The following is a 15,477-nucleotide window of genomic DNA, read 5'->3' as shown; positions in this document are numbered from 1 at the left end:
TAACATGTGACAACAACAATTATACAACTATTTAATAATACCACCTTAACATGTGACAACAACAATTATACAACTATTTAATAATACCACCTTAACATGTGACAACCAACAATTATACAACTATTTAATAATACCACCTTAACATGTGACAACCAACAATTATACAACTATTTAATAATACCACCTTAACATGTGACAACAACAATTATACAACTATTTAATAATACCACCTTAACATGTGACAACAACAATTATACAACTATTTAATAATACCACCTTAACATGTGACAACCAACAATTATACAACTATTTAATAATACCACCTTAACATGTGACAACCAACAATTATACAACTATTTAATAATACCACCTTAACATGTGACAACAACAATTATACAACTATTTAATAATACCACCTTAACATGTGACAACAACAATTATACAACTATTTAATAATACCACCTTAACATGTGACAACAACAATTATACAACTATTTAGTAATACCACCTTAACATGTGACAACAACAATTATACAACTATTTAATAATACCACCTTAACATGTGACAACAACAATTATACAACTATTTAATAATACCACCTTAACATGTGACAACAACAATTATACAACTATTTAATAATACCACCTTAACATGTGACAACAACAATTATACAACTATTTAATAATACCACCTTAACATGTGACAACAACAATTATACAACTATTTAATAATACCACCTTAACATGTGACAACAACAATTATACAACTATTTAATAATACCACCTTAACATGTGACAACAACAATTATACAACTATTTAATAATACCACCTTAACATGTGACAACAACAATTATACAACTATTTAATAATACCACGTTAACATGTGACAACAACAATTATACAACTATTTAATAATACCACCTTAACATGTGACAACAACAATTATACAACTATTTAATAATACCACCTTAACATGTGACAACAACAATTATACAACTATTTAATAATACCACCTTAACATGTGACAACAACAATTATACAACTATTTAATAATACCACCTTAACATGTGACAACAACAATTATACAACTATTTAATAATACCACCTTAACATGTGACAACAACAATTATACAACTATTTAGTAATACCACCTTAACATGTGACAACAACAATTATACAACTATATAATAATACCACCTTAACATGTGACAACAACAATTATACAACTATTTAATAATACCACCTTAACATGTGACAACAACAATTATACAACTATTTAATAATACCACCTTAACATGTGACAACAACAATTATACAACTATTTAATAATACCACCTTAACATGTGACAACAACAATTATACAACTATTTAATAATACCACCTTAACATGTGACAACAACAATTATACAACTATTTAATAATACCACCTTAACATGTGACAACAACAATTATACAACTATTTAATAATACCACCTTAACATGTGACAACAACAATTATACAACTATTTAATAATACCACGTTAACATGTGACAACAACAATTATACAACTATTTAATAATACCACCTTAACATGTGACAACAACAATTATACAACTATTTAATAATACCACCTTAACATGTGACAACCAACAATTATACAACTATTTAGTAATACCACCTTAACATGTGACAACAATTATACAACTATTTAATAATACCACCTTAACATGTGACAACAACAATTATACAACTATTTAATAATACCACCTTAACATGTGACAACAACAATGACACAAAGTGACTCAGTAAAGAATCTGGGTAATATATTGGACACAACGCTCTCATTTGAGTGACACATTAAGAGTGTTACTAAAACAACTCTCTCATTTGAGTCACACATTAAGAGTGTTACTAAAACAACTCTCTCATTTGAGTCACACATTAAGAGTGTTACTAAAACAACTCTCTCATTTGAGTCACACGTCAAGAGTGTTACTAAAACAACTCTCTCATTTGAGTCACACGTCAAGAGTGTTACTAAAACAACTCTCTCATTTGAGTCACACGTCAAGAGTGTTACTAAAACAACTCTCTCATTTGAGTCACACATTAAGAGTGTTACTAAAACAACTCTCTCATTTGAGTCACACATTAAGAGTGTTACTAAAACAACTCTCTCATTTGAGTCACACATTAAGAGTGTTACTAAAACAACGCTCTCATTTGAGTCACACGTCAAGAGTGTTACTAAAACAACTCTCTCATTTGAGTCACACGTCAAGAGTGTTACTAAAACAACTCTCTCATTTGAGTCACACGTCAAGAGTGTTACTAAAACAACTCTCTCATTTGAGTCACACATTAAGAGTGTTACTAAAACAACTCTCTCATTTGAGTCACACGTCAAGAGTGTTACTAAAACAACTCTCTCATTTGAGTCACACATTAAGAGTGTTACTAAAACAACTCTCTCATTTGAGTCACACATTAAGAGTGTTACTAAAACAACTCTCTCATTTGAGTCACACATTAAGAGTGTTACTAAAACAACTCTCTCATTTGAGTCACACGTCAAGAGTGTTACTAAAACAACTCTCTCATTTGAGTCACACGTCAAGAGTGTTACTAAAACAACTCTCTCATTTGAGTCACACATTAAGAGTGTTACTAAAACAACTCTCTCATTTGAGTCACACATTAAGAGTGTTACTATAACAACTCTCTCATTTGAGTCACACGTCAAGAGTGTTACTAAAACAACTCTCCCATTTGAGTCACACATCAAGAGTGTTACTAAAACAACTCTCTCATTTGAGTCACACGTCAAGAGTGTTACTAAAACAACTCTCTCATTTGAGTCACACGTCGAGTGTTACTAAAACAACTCTCTCATTTGAGTCACATATTAAGAGTGTTACTAAAACAACTCTCTCATTTGAGTCACACATCAAGAGTGTTACTAAAACAACGCTCTCATTTGAGTGACACATTAAGAGTGTTACTAAAACAACTCTCTCATTTGAGTCACACATTAAGAGTGTTACTAAAACAACTCTCTCATTTGAGTCACACATTAAGAGTGTTACTAAAACAACTCTCTCATTTGAGTCACACGTCAAGAGTGTTACTAAAACAACTCTCTCATTTGAGTCACACGTCAAGAGTGTTACTAAAACAACTCTCTCATTTGAGTCACACGTCAAGAGTGTTACTAAAACAACTCTCTCATTTGAGTCACACATTAAGAGTGTTACTAAAACAACTCTCTCATTTGAGTCACACATTAAGAGTGTTACTAAAACAACTCTCTCATTTGAGTCACACATTAAGAGTGTTACTAAAACAACGCTCTCATTTGAGTCACACGTCAAGAGTGTTACTAAAACAACTCTCTCATTTGAGTCACACGTCAAGAGTGTTACTAAAACAACTCTCTCATTTGAGTCACACGTCAAGAGTGTTACTAAAACAACTCTCTCATTTGAGTCACACATTAAGAGTGTTACTAAAACAACTCTCTCATTTGAGTCACACGTCAAGAGTGTTACTAAAACAACTCTCTCATTTGAGTCACACATTAAGAGTGTTACTAAAACAACTCTCTCATTTGAGTCACACATTAAGAGTGTTACTAAAACAACTCTCTCATTTGAGTCACACATTAAGAGTGTTACTAAAACAACTCTCTCATTTGAGTCACACGTCAAGAGTGTTACTAAAACAACTCTCTCATTTGAGTCACACGTCAAGAGTGTTACTAAAACAACTCTCTCATTTGAGTCACACATTAAGAGTGTTACTAAAACAACTCTCTCATTTGAGTCACACATTAAGAGTGTTACTATAACAACTCTCTCATTTGAGTCACACGTCAAGAGTGTTACTAAAACAACTCTCCCATTTGAGTCACACATCAAGAGTGTTACTAAAACAACTCTCTCATTTGAGTCACACGTCAAGAGTGTTACTAAAACAACTCTCTCATTTGAGTCACACGTCGAGTGTTACTAAAACAACTCTCTCATTTGAGTCACATATTAAGAGTGTTACTAAAACAACTCTCTCATTTGAGTCACACATTAAGAGTGTTACTAAAACAACTCTCTCATTTGAGTTACACATTAAGAGTGTTACTATAACAACTCTCTCATTTGAGTCACACGTCAAGAGTGTTACTAAAACAACTCTCTCATTTGAGTCACACATTAAGAGTGTTACTAAAACAACTCTCTCATTTGAGTCACACATTAAGAGTGTTACTATAACAACACTCTCATTTGAGTCACACGTCAAGAGTGTTACTAAAACAACTCTCTCATTTGAGTCACACATTAAGAGTGTTACTAAAACAACTCTCTCATTTGAGTCACACATTAAGAGTGTTACTAAAACAACTCTCTCATTTGAGTCACACATTAAGAGTGTTACTAAAACAACTCTCTCATTTGAGTCACACATTAAGAGTGTTACTAAAACAACTCTCTCATTTGAGTCACACATTAAGAGTGTTACTAAAACAACTCTCTCATTTGAGTCACACATTAAGAGTGTTACTAAAACAACTCTCTCATTTGAGTCACACGTCAAGAGTGTTACTAAAACAACTCTCTCATTTGAGTCACACGTCAAGAGTGTTACTAAAACAACTCTCTCATTTGAGTCACACGTCAAGAGTGTTACTAAAACAACTCTCTCATTTGAGTCACACATTAAGAGTGTTACTAAAACAACTCTCTCATTTGAGTCACACATTAAGAGTGTTACTAAAACAACTCTCTCATTTGAGTCACACATTAAGAGTGTTACTAAAACAACGCTCTCATTTGAGTCACACGTCAAGAGTGTTACTAAAACAACTCTCTCATTTGAGTCACACGTCAAGAGTGTTACTAAAACAACTCTCTCATTTGAGTCACACGTCAAGAGTGTTACTAAAACAACTCTCTCATTTGAGTCACACATTAAGAGTGTTACTAAAACAACTCTCTCATTTGAGTCACACGTCAAGAGTGTTACTAAAACAACTCTCTCATTTGAGTCACACATTAAGAGTGTTACTAAAACAACTCTCTCATTTGAGTCACACATTAAGAGTGTTACTAAAACAACTCTCTCATTTGAGTCACACATTAAGAGTGTTACTAAAACAACTCTCTCATTTGAGTCACACGTCAAGAGTGTTACTAAAACAACTCTCTCATTTGAGTCACACGTCAAGAGTGTTACTAAAACAACTCTCTCATTTGAGTCACACATTAAGAGTGTTACTAAAACAACTCTCTCATTTGAGTCACACATTAAGAGTGTTACTATAACAACTCTCTCATTTGAGTCACACGTCAAGAGTGTTACTAAAACAACTCTCCCATTTGAGTCACACATCAAGAGTGTTACTAAAACAACTCTCTCATTTGAGTCACACGTCAAGAGTGTTACTAAAACAACTCTCTCATTTGAGTCACACGTCGAGTGTTACTAAAACAACTCTCTCATTTGAGTCACATATTAAGAGTGTTACTAAAACAACTCTCTCATTTGAGTCACACATTAAGAGTGTTACTAAAACAACTCTCTCATTTGAGTTACACATTAAGAGTGTTACTATAACAACTCTCTCATTTGAGTCACACGTCAAGAGTGTTACTAAAACAACTCTCTCATTTGAGTCACACATTAAGAGTGTTACTAAAACAACTCTCTCATTTGAGTCACACATTAAGAGTGTTACTATAACAACACTCTCATTTGAGTCACACGTCAAGAGTGTTACTAAAACAACTCTCTCATTTGAGTCACACATTAAGAGTGTTACTAAAACAACTCTCTCATTTGAGTCACACATTAAGAGTGTTACTAAAACAACTCTCTCATTTGAGTCACACATTAAGAGTGTTACTAAAACAACTCTCTCATTTGAGTCACACATTAAGAGTGTTACTAAAACAACTCTCTCATTTGAGTCACACATTAAGAGTGTTACTAAAACAACTCTCTCATTTGAGTCACACATTAAGAGTGTTACTAAAACAACTCTCTCATTTGAGTCACACATTAAGAGTGTTACTATAACAACTCTCTCATTTGAGTCACACGTCAAGAGTGTTACTAAAACAACTCTCTCATTTGAGTCACACATTAAGAGTGTTACTAAAACAACTCTCTCATTTGAGTCACACGTCAAGAGTGTTACTAAAACAACTCTCTCATTTGAGTCACACATTAAGAGTGTTACTAAAACAACTCTCTCATTTGAGTCACACATTAAGAGTGTTACTAAAACAACTCTCTCATTTGAGTCACACGTCAAGAGTGTTACTAAAACAACTCTCTCATTTGAGTCACACATTAAGAGTGTTACTAAAACAACTCTATCATTTGAGTCACACATTAAGAGTGTTACTAAAACAACTCTCTCATTTGAGTCACACGTCAAGAGTGTTACTAAAACAACTCTCTCATTTGAGTCACACATTTGAGTGTTACTAAAACAACTCTCTCATTTGAGTCACACTTTAAGAGTGTTACTAAAACAACTCTCTCATTTGAGTCACACGTCAAGAGTGTTACTAAAACAACTCTCTCATTTGAGTCACACATTAAGAGTGTTACTAAAACAACTCTCTCATTTGAGTCACACATTAAGAGTGTTACTAAAACAACTCTCATTTGAGTCACATTAAGAGTGTTACTAAAACAACTCTCTCATTTGAGTCACACTTTAAGAGTGTTACTGAAACAATGCTCTCATTTGAGTCACACGTCAAGAGTGTTACTAAAACAACTCTCTCATTTGAGTCACACGTCAAGAGTGTTACTAAAACAACTCTCTCATTTGAGTCACACTTTAAGAGTGTTACTGAAACAATGCTCTCATTTGAGTCACACGTCAAGAGTGTTACTAAAACAACTCTCTCATTTGAGTCACATGTCAAGAGTGTTACTAAAACAACTCTCTCATTTGAGTCACACGTCAAGAGTGTTACTAAAACAACTCTCTCATTTGAGTCACACATTAAGAGTGTTACTAAAACAACTCTCTCATTTGAGTCACACATTAAGAGTGTTACTAAAACAACTCTCTCATTTGAGTCACACATTAAGAGTGTTACTATAACAACTCTCTCATTTGAGTCACACGTCAAGAGTGTTACTAAAACAACTCTCTCATTTGAGTCACACATTAAGAGTGTTACTAAAACAACTCTCTCATTTGAGTCACACATCAAGAGTGTTACTAAAACAACTCTCTCATTTGAGTCACACGTCAAGAGTGTTACTAAAACAACTCTCTCATTTGAGTCACACGTCAAGAGTGTTACTAAAACAACTCTCTCATTTGAGTCACACATTAAGAGTGTTACTAAAACAACTCTCTCATTTGAGTCACACATTAAGATTGTTACTAAAACAACTCTCTCATTTGAGTCACACGTCAAGAGTGTTACTAAAACAACTCTCTCATTTGAGTCACACGTCGAGTGTTACTAAAACAACTCTCTCATTTGAGTCACATATTAAGAGTGTTACTAAAACAACTCTCTCATTTGAGTCACACATTAAGAGTGTTACTAAAACAACTCTCTCATTTGAGTCACACATTAAGAGTGTTACTATAACAACTCTCTCATTTGAGTCACACGTCAAGAGTGTTACTAAAACAACTCTCTCATTTGAGTCACACATTAAGAGTGTTACTAAAACAACTCTCTCATTTGAGTCACACGTCAAGAGTGTTACTAAAACAACTCTCTCATTTGAGTCACACATTAAGAGTGTTACTAAAACAACTCTCTCATTTGAGTCACACATTGAGTGTTACTAAGACAACTCTCTCATTTGAGTCACACGTCAAGAGTGTTACTAAAACAACTCTCTCATTTGAGTCACACATTGAGTGTTACTAAGACAACTCTCTCATTTGAGTCACACTTTAAGAGTGTTACTAAAACAACTCTCTCATTTGAGTCACACATTGAGTGTTACTAAGACAACTCTCTCATTTGAGTCACACATTAAGAGTGTTACTAAAACAACTCTCTCATTTGAGTCACACATTAAGAGTGTTACTAAAAAAACTCTCTCATTTGAGTCACACATTAAAAGTGTTACTAAAACAACTCTCTCATTTGAGTCACACATTAAGAGTGTTACTAAAACAACTCTCTTATTTGAGTCACACATTAAGAGTGTTACTAAAACAACTCTCTCATTTGAGTCACACGTCAAGAGTGTTACTAAAACAACTCTCTCATTTGAGTCACACATTAAGAGTGTTACTAAAACAACTCTCTCATTTGAGTCACACATTAAGAGTGTTACTAAAACAACTCTCTCATTTGAGTCACACATTAAGAGTGTTACTAAAACAACTCTCTCATTTGAGTCACACGTCAAGAGTGTTACTAAAACAACTCTCTCATTTGAGTCACACGTCAAGAGTGTTACTAAAACAACTCTCTCATTTGAGTCACACGTCAAGAGTGTTACTAAAACAACTCTCTCATTTGAGTCACACATTAAGAGTGTTACTAAAACAACTCTCTCATTTGAGTCACACATTAAGAGTGTTACTAAAACAACTCTCTCATTTGAGTCACACATTAAGAGTGTTACTAAAACAACGCTCTCATTTGAGTCACACGTCAAGAGTGTTACTAAAACAACTCTCTCATTTGAGTCACACGTCAAGAGTGTTACTAAAACAACTCTCTCATTTGAGTCACACATTAAGAGTGTTACTAAAACAACTCTCTCATTTGAGTCACACATTAAGAGTGTTACTAAAACAACTCTCTCATTTGAGTCACACATTAAGAGTGTTACTATAACAACTCTCTCATTTGAGTCACACGTCAAGAGTGTTACTAAAACAACTCTCTCATTTGAGTCACACATCAAGAGTGTTACTAAAACAACTCTCTCATTTGAGTCACACGTCAAGAGTGTTACTAAAACAACTCTCTCATTTGAGTCACACGTCGAGTGTTACTAAAACAACTCTCTCATTTGAGTCACATATTAAGAGTGTTACTAAAACAACTCTCTCATTTGAGTCACACATTAAGAGTGTTACTAAAACAACTCTCTCATTTGAGTCACACATTAAGAGTGTTACTATAACAACTCTCTCATTTGAGTCACACGTCAAGAGTGTTACTAAAACAACTCTCTCATTTGAGTCACACATTAAGAGTGTTACTAAAACAACTCTCTCATTTGAGTCACACATCAAGAGTGTTACTAAAACAACTCTCTCATTTGAGTCACACGTCAAGAGTGTTACTAAAACAACTCTCTCATTTGAGTCACACATTAAGAGTGTTACTAAAACAACTCTCTCATTTGAGTCACACATTAAGATTGTTACTAAAACAACTCTCTCATTTGAGTCACACGTCAAGAGTGTTACTAAAACAACTCTCTCATTTGAGTCACACGTCGAGTGTTACTAAAACAACTCTCTCATTTGAGTCACATATTAAGAGTGTTACTAAAACAACTCTCTCATTTGAGTCACACATTAAGAGTGTTACTAAAACAACTCTCTCATTTGAGTCACACATTAAGAGTGTTACTATAACAACTCTCTCATTTGAGTCACACGTCAAGAGTGTTACTAAAACAACTCTCTCATTTGAGTCACACATTAAGAGTGTTACTAAAACAACTCTCTCATTTGAGTCACACGTCAAGAGTGTTACTAAAACAACTCTCTCATTTGAGTCACACATTAAGAGTGTTACTAAAACAACTCTCTCATTTGAGTCACACATTAAGAGTGTTACTAAAACAACTCTCTCATTTGAGTCACACGTCAAGAGTGTTACTAAAACAACTCTCTCATTTGAGTCACACATTAAGAGTGTTACTAAAACAACTCTATCATTTGAGTCACACATTAAGAGTGTTACTAGAACAACTCTCTCATTTGAGTCACACGTCAAGAGTGTTACTAAAACAACTCTCTCATTTGAGTCACACATTTGAGTGTTACTAAAACAACTCTCTCATTTGAGTCACACTTTAAGAGTGTTACTAAAACAACTCTCTCATTTGAGTCACACGTCAAGAGTGTTACTAAAACAACTCTCTCATTTGAGTCACACATTAAGAGTGTTACTAAAACAACTCTCTCATTTGAGTCACACATTAAGAGTGTTACTAAAACAACTCTCTCATTTGAGTCACACATTAAGAGTGTTACTAAAACAACTCTCTCATTTGAGTCACACTTTAAGAGTGTTACTGAAACAATGCTCTCATTTGAGTCACACGTCAAGAGTGTTACTAAAACAACTCTCTCATTTGAGTCACACGTCAAGAGTGTTACTAAAACAACTCTCTCATTTGAGTCACACTTTAAGAGTGTTACTGAAACAATGCTCTCATTTGAGTCACACGTCAAGAGTGTTACTAAAACAACTCTCTCATTTGAGTCACATGTCAAGAGTGTTACTAAAACAACTCTCTCATTTGAGTCACACGTCAAGAGTGTTACTAAAACAACTCTCTCATTTGAGTCACACATTAAGAGTGTTACTAAAACAACTCTCTCATTTGAGTCACACATTGAGTGTTACTAAAACAACTCTCTCATTTGAGTCACACGTCAAGAGTGTTACTAAAACAACTCTCTCATTTGAGTCACACATTGAGTGTTACTAAGACAACTCTCTCATTTGAGTCACACTTTAAGAGTGTTACTAAAACAACTCTCTCATTTGAGTCACACATTGAGTGTTACTAAGACAACTCTCTCATTTGAGTCACACATTAAGAGTGTTACTAAAACAACTCTCTCATTTGAGTCACACATTAAGAGTGTTACTAAAAAAACTCTCTCATTTGAGTCACACATTAAAAGTGTTACTAAAACAACTCTCTCATTTGAGTCACACATTAAGAGTGTTACTAAAACAACTCTCTTATTTGAGTCACACATTAAGAGTGTTACTAAAACAACTCTCTCATTTGAGTCACACGTCAAGAGTGTTACTAAAACAACTCTCTCATTTGAGTCACACATTAAGAGTGTTACTAAAACAACTCTTTCATTTGAGTCACACGTCAAGAGTGTTACTAAAACAACTCTCTCATTTGAGTCACACATTAAGAGTGTTACTAAAACAATTCTCTCATTTGAGTCACATGTCAAGAGTGTTACTAAAACAACTCTCTCATTTGAGTCACACGTCAAGAGTGTTACTAAAACAACTCTCTCATTTGAGTCACACGTCAAGAGTGTTACTAAAACAACTCTCTCATTTGAGTCACACATTAAGAGTGTTACTAAAACAACTCTCTCATTTGAGTCACACATTAAGAGTGTTACTAAAACAACTCTCTCATTTGAGTCACACATTAAGAGTGTTACTAAAACAACACTCTCATTTGAGTCACACATTAAGAGTGTTACTAAAACAACTCTCTCATTTGAGTCACACATTAAGAGTGTTACTAAAACAACTCCCTCATTTGAGTCACACATTAAGAGTGTTACTAAAACAACTCTCTCATTTGAGTCACACATTAAGAGTGTTACTAAAACAACTCTCTCATTTGAGTCACACATTAAGAGTGTTACTATAACAACTCTCTCATTTGAGTCACACATTAAGAGTGTTACTAAAACAACTCTCTCATTTGAGTCACACATTAAGAGTGTTACTAAAACAACTCCCTCATTTGAGTCACACATTAAGAGTGTTACTAAAACAACTCTCTCATTTGAGTCACACATTAAGAGTGTTACTAAAACAACTCTCTCATTTGAGTCACACATTAAGAGTGTTACTAAAACAACTCTCTCATTTGAGTCACACATTAAGAGTGTTACTAAAACAACTCTCTCATTTGAGTCACACATTAAGAGTGTTACTAAAACAACTCTCTCATTTGAGTCACACATTAAGAGTGTTACTAAAACAACTCTCTCATTTGAGTCACACATTAAGAGTGTTACTAAAACAACTCTCTCATTTGAGTCACACATTAAGAGTGTTACTATAACAACTCTCTCATTTGAGTCACACATTAAGAGTGTTACTAAAACAACTCTCTCATTTGAGTCACACATTAAGAGTTTTACTAAAACAACAGACTTATTTTCTTTCATCTCAGTAATATTACGTCTCGTCTAAATACTGTAACGTATTATGTTCATGTCTCCCTATGTACACTTGGTACAAAATGTGTCTGTGGTCCCCTCCAAGGTTTCTCATTGTATCCCATTGGTTGGACTTTTTTCTTGCCCTGATGTGGGATCAGAGCCAAGGATGTGGTTGTGGCTTGTGCAGCCCTTTGAGACACTTGTGATTTAGGGTTATATAAGGACATGACGCATTGTCTTAGAGTAGAAGGCTGAGCTAGCTACACAACAAATCAAGATAGCATTTCTAAGCTACTAGTTGAACTCTGAACACGGCGGTCCGGAACTCACAGACTTAACGCTTTCTCCAAAAAAGACCATCATCCTCTGAAATTCCCAGAGGACCCCAAATAGTCCTGAAGTACACCCGAGGAACTTACCCTTCAAGTCCCAGTGCTTCTGAGGCCTTTTTGGGTGCGTTCTAGACCTTTTGGGCAACTCCAGTCATCATTGGAATCACTTGGTTCTTTTGGGATCTTCCCGGACTCCTCCAGGGCCTAAACAGGTTCAATCCGGACCTCGTAGACACGAAAAGCGGACTAAAGTCAGGGTTGGGTAAAGAGGAACACCTTTGAACCCTACTGTGAGTTGAGGATGCTGAAGCTGTATATTACCTTTCACACCTGTAGGGTCATGAAGCCAAAAGCTTTCAGTTGTCTGTCCAAACATGGTGGAGGAAGGCATGAACTAGCAGCTGGAGACCAGCTGCCGGGAGCAGGACAGGTCCTGCCTCAAGCTGCAGGCCCACGTCAGGCTGCTGGAGGCCAAGCTGGCAAGGATGGAGAGGCTGTTGAAGAAAAGGAGCTGGAGTTGACGCATGTCAGAGACAAAATGGACAGCGACATGCCAGAGTTTTCTCAGCAGGCTTTGCACTGGAAGCAGCTCTACAAAAACCTGCGCAAGCTTCACTCCCAGGAGCGCTCCCAAAACCAGGAACTGGAAGCCTGTGGCTGCTGGACCAATACTCACATGAACCGACAGAAGGTCAGCAATCATCAATCGGAAGTTCTCAATGTCCAGGACTTTGCCAGGAGGACTCAGGCTGACGTCATCAAGCTGCAGAAAATCCTGGAAGACCTGAAAGAGTTCCTCACCAAGCTGAGCTCTTTGATGTCAGAGCAGTGTGACTGTTGTTTCTGCCGTTGCTACGGTGACCCTGGTAGGAGCGGTGGGGTGCGTGGACTGGGTCTCAGGGTCACTGTGCTGGGCTGTCTGGTCCTCACCAAAGTCGCCAGCAAATGGGTGGGCTGCTAGAGTCTCAAACATGCTTTTCTCCCTTATGGTCCAGTTTGGACACAGAAAAGAAACAGGAAATAGAAAGACCTCAGATCCCAAGAGGTCTCTCTCCGGCTGCGGCACCACAAAAAACTCCCGTCAAAGAGGGCGTCCACGGCAATTGCAGTGTCTGTTTTTAGGGGCTTCACACCTATGCTAAGATGCTAATGTGCTTCACTGTTCAGGGAGCAGCCAAATCTTGTTAACTGTAGTCTGAAGTACTTCAAGGCAGGGAAGTATTCCACATTAAGACCCAGTCTTTCCTACAGGACTACAATGTATCTGTGGGTTTGGGTTTCTGCACCAAAGTCTAGTTTGTTAACTGTGGTCTGAAGTACTTCAAGGCAGGCAAGTATTCCACATTAAGACCCAGTCTTTCCTACAGGACTACAATGTATCTGTGGGTTCGGGTTTCTGCACCAAAGTTTAGTTTGCATCATTAAAATATTTGTGGCAAGACTATCAGGCTGAGCTTTTTGGTTTGTGTCATGAGAAATGTGTAACATAATAATAATGGATAGGATTTTTTTTTTTATATAACATGTTTTTGATCCTTCAACAAGTCATTGATTTTTTCATTTATTATATATATAAAGTAATATATACATTTTCTATATATATCTATATATATATAGAAAATGTATATATTACATTATATATATATAATAAATGTATGTAATATATACATGAGCAGCAACCTGGGGGCAGCGGATGTGAGGGTGCTTAAGGGATGTGCAGACCATCTGGCTGGGGTTCTCACAGACCTCTTCAACACCTCGCTGACCCAGGCTGTGGTACCATCATGTTTTAAGACGGCCACAACAATCCCAGTGCCTAAAAAATCCACAATCTACTCTCTAAATGATTACTGCCCCGTGGCACTCACCCCCATCATAATGAAGTGCTTGGAGAGGCTGGTAAAGGAACACAGTCTCCAGACTTGCCCCAACATTCCACCCATACCAGTTTGCTTATCGCCCTAACCGCTCCACATAGGACACCATGTCCTCTGCACTCCACCTGAGCATAGAACACCTCGAAGGAAAGAACACACATGTGCGGATGTTGTTTTCTGGACTTCAACTCGGCGCCCAACACCATCATCCCGCAGCAGGGGGGCGGCATAGCTAGGTTGGTAGAGTGGCCGTGCCAGCAACTTGAGGGTTGCAGGTTCAATTCCCGCTTGTGCCATCCTAGTCACTGCCGTTGTGTCCTCGGGCAAGACACTTTACTCACCTGCTTCCAGTGCCACCCACACTGGTTTAAAATGTACCTTAGATATTGGGTTTCACTATGTAAAGCACTTTGAGTCACTAGAGAAAAGCGCTATATAAATATAATTCACTTCACTTCACTTCACACTTGGTGAGCAAACCTTGGATTCAGTACCCCCTTATGCAACTGGCTGCCGGACTTCCTCACAGACGGACCCCAGTCTGTGAGAGTGGGCGACAAAATCTCCAGTGCCATCTCCCTGAGCACCGCCTCCCCCCAGGGCTGTGTCCTGAGTCCACGTGGATGAGCCATGACTGCTGCGCCAGGTCCACGACATGTGTATGTGTGTGTATATATATATATATGTGTATAACTATGTGAACATGCGTGTGTGTGTGTCCCGACGGGATCACCACCTTATCGTGGTGGGGCACTTTGCGCGTCTCCATGACCCCTAGAGCTATGTCGGCAGGAGTTTTGTACTCCTGGCAGGGTTACCCAAGCCGAACAGGTCGAAGGGTAGAGGCCAGACTAAGAGTGATCCCGAAGACCTCAACGGTGGAGCAGGCAGAAGATGGTAGCAGTGAGAAGCACCACCATGGCTGTAAAAGTGGATAAAGGCTAAGGGAGCACACCCTGACAGAAAAGCAAGCTGGTGGCGGCAAGCTTTGAGGCGGTTTCGCAAAAACCTGGATTCCGGCAGCTTCCTGCAGCTGTAAGAAGATGCCACTGGAACGATCTTCTTACAATCAAGGTAATGGCGTTGGGAAAAGCGCACCCATCATGCCACTCTAAAAACCATCATTGCGCAGGTATCTTCTTTACCTGAGTCTCCGACCTCAAAAGTATGACGGCGAT

The 15,477-nt window shown here is 36.9% G+C and overlaps 1 protein-coding gene across 1 annotated transcript in view; it reads right to left on the bottom strand.

The window, feature by feature from the left end:
* LOC133564071 (plastin-2) overlaps nucleotides 1–12,628 on the bottom strand; it is a 42,670-nt gene extending 30,042 nt beyond the window's left edge. The window contains exon 1 of the mRNA XM_061918150.1: nucleotides 12,510–12,628. The gene's annotated coding sequence lies outside the window, so the exon portion shown is untranslated. The remainder of the gene's footprint in view (nucleotides 1–12,509) is intronic.
* Between the last annotated feature and the right edge of the window lie 2,849 nt (nucleotides 12,629–15,477).

The sequence above is a fragment of the Nerophis ophidion genome, linkage group LG13 (genome assembly GCF_033978795.1).
Source record: "Nerophis ophidion isolate RoL-2023_Sa linkage group LG13, RoL_Noph_v1.0, whole genome shotgun sequence".
Classification (NCBI taxonomy): Eukaryota; Metazoa; Chordata; class Actinopteri; order Syngnathiformes; family Syngnathidae; genus Nerophis; species Nerophis ophidion.
The sequence above is the reverse complement of the archived record's forward strand: the minus strand, read 5'-3'. Positions and strand labels throughout refer to the sequence as shown.